This window comes from Tupaia chinensis, unplaced genomic scaffold, assembly GCF_000334495.1.
Source record: "Tupaia chinensis unplaced genomic scaffold, TupChi_1.0 Scaffold138665_1, whole genome shotgun sequence".
Taxonomy (NCBI): Eukaryota; Metazoa; Chordata; class Mammalia; order Scandentia; family Tupaiidae; genus Tupaia; species Tupaia belangeri.
Window position 1 is genome coordinate 649368 of NW_006198557.1, and position 2607 is coordinate 651974.

The window sequence follows — 2607 nt, forward strand, 5'->3', positions numbered from 1 at the left end:
TGGGATGAGAAAATGTGTCGGGGCCGGCAGGTGGCATGCTGGTTAGGGGTGCTGGATTCCCACATGACCAACCGCGGTTCGGGTCCCAGACCTGGCAGCTTGCTTTCTTTCTCCGTCCAGTCAAATTTAAAATAAATAAATAAAGTTAAATACAATGATTCTTTTATAAAAAAAAGTGTCTGCTTAAACCGAGGCTCCTAGGCCCTGAGCTCAGCTACCTATAAAAGTGCCATAAGCTATTTCCAGAAGTTGATGAATCCTGAAGCCTCTAAGAAGCATGAGAAGCTGGAGTCCCAGCTCAGAGCACGGGCTGGTTGTGGGGGACAAAACTGCGAGGCTTGGGGCCAGCAGGTGGCACGGTGGTTAAGGTGCTGGACTCCTGCATGGCCAAATGCGGTTCAAGTCCTCGATCGAATGGCTTGCCTTCTTACTTTCCCTCTCTCTGTGTCTCTCTCTTTCTCTGAATTAAGTAATAATGATGATAATAAATAAAATTAAATAAATACTTTTTTGAGAGATTTTTGCTAGGGTATAGTGTGTGTGCTCGCCAGAGAGAGAGAGAAAGCGACATCTCACTCCCCAATGGGAATGGGCGCGCTGCAATCCCTTCTCTTCCGTTCTCCTCTCAGGAGGTTGGGCATGCATACGCATGTGCCTGTGTGAGCTTTTAAACTGCCGGGTCTGGGACACGAAATGCAGTCGACTACATGGAAGTCCAGTGATATAAACATTACACCATCTGCTGTCCCAGTAAATAGTAATTTTTTTAAAGAACTATTTTTATTTAACTTTATTTATTTATTTATTTATTTATTTTTAATTTGACCAGAGAGGGACAGAGAGAGAGAGGGAAAGTGAGAAAGCAAGCCACCAGGTCCGAGACTCGAACCACTGTCAGCCAAGTGGGAGTTCAGCATCTTTAACCACCATGCCACCTGTCAACCCTTCCCCAATAAATAAGAATTATTTATTTTAAATAATTCTTTAAAAAACATTGTGATGCCTTTTCCCACCTCTGACCCCAACACTAGGTCATAAATCGCTCTAACCATAAGGTGATCCAGCCCAAAGATCAACCCATGGGACTGCTGCTTCCCATGAAAACGCACATCTTGCACGGCTTCTGACCTAATTTAGAGGACAGCCACGGTCGACAAGGCGTGTCTGTGTGAGTTCCCTTAGCTGTGACAGTCCCAACTGCGTTTTCTTCGTCATCTGTCCTATTTCCTGGCTGGTTACCGCTGGCACAGATGAAGGCCATGTGCTTCCTATGTGGCCACCTACTCCGCCACGTGTTCAGATGTTCTCTGTTCTGACAATCACAGCACCTCCCACACACCATCGAGCTCTCCTGTACTTTCCTGTCATAATTTCTTTTCTTGTCTTATTGCTTTAGCTGGAACGCTCAGCACTGTATGAAATGGCAAGCCAGACTGGTCTCGTTCCTTTGCTGATTGCTTCTGGGGTTTTGCCAAGTTTAGGCTGGCTGCTGAGTAAGGCAGAGTGTGTGTGTGTGTGTGTGTGTGTGTGTGTGTGCGTGTGCACAGGTGCATCTACGTGTGTTAAGTGCGTTAAGGATGTAGACTTCTGTTTCTAGATAAGTAAAGATGGGAAAAATAAGAATGGAGGTGAGAGACCAGCAGTTGACGTAATGGCTATGTCACTGGACTCCCACGTAGTCGACCACAGTTTGAGTCCCAGACCCAGTGGCTTAAACTCACACCGGGCGCGTGTGCGTGCGTGCCCAAGATCCCAAGAGGAGAATGGAGGAGAAGGGGTTGCGGCGTGGCCATCTCCTCTGGGGGTGATTTCTCACTTTCTGTCTCTCTCTTTCTGGTGAGCACACACGCCCTATAGCAAAAACCTTAAAAAAAAAAAAAAAAAAAAAGGGAGGTAAGATTTTATTCAATGATTTTTCTAACATTCAATGATCCATCACAGCATTAAGCCTAGGGAACCTGGCTGCTAACCCTCACAGTGACGGCTGGGTGACAGTGAGGTTCCAGAAATGCTATTTCCCAACGGCTTCCAGGCTCCCTCCTTCGCGGGGCTCGCATTAATAGCAGGCCCAGAGGTGGCCCTTCTCCCTTGCCTGGACTCAGCCAGAGACTTCTAGGTGCTTGGGACAAAATACAAAATCCTTCCCTTGGCTGGGCGATGAGACCGGCTCCCTACCACTCACCTCCTTGCCTCTGTCTATCCATATTCCCATCCTCCTCCCTCATTGCCAGTTCCCTGGCGTCTCCTGTCAGTCACCAGCGGTCACGTCTCCCTCAAGAAGGTCTCCCCAGGCCACGCCCCTCACCTAGGCCCCTCCTCCCACCATACTTGGTTCAGAGTCCACGTCTCTGGTCTGCGGGCCCATAGAGGACAGGGGCTACCACGGGCTCCTTCCCTGTCCTAGGTCAAAGGCCCAGCTTCGGGCCTGGCTCTGAGAAAGTGATCCGTCACCATCCAGGGGTCCCCTGGGCCGTCCTCCCCCCAGGGTGGGACCACCCGGCCGGGGCGTCCCCGTCACACACCAGGGCAGAGCACACAGCAGGCAATACCCACCCGGTCACCAGCTGCTCAGTATAGTAACAGCTGGGGTGAGAGGGAAGGCCCCGG

At 49.9% G+C, this 2607-nt stretch overlaps 1 protein-coding gene across 1 annotated transcript in view; it reads right to left on the reverse strand.

Moving 5' to 3' along the window:
* The window catches only part of DNM2 (dynamin 2), a 53423-nt gene that overhangs the window by 16229 nt on the left and 34587 nt on the right, over positions 1 to 2607 (reverse strand). The gene's annotated exons all lie outside the window — the stretch shown is intronic.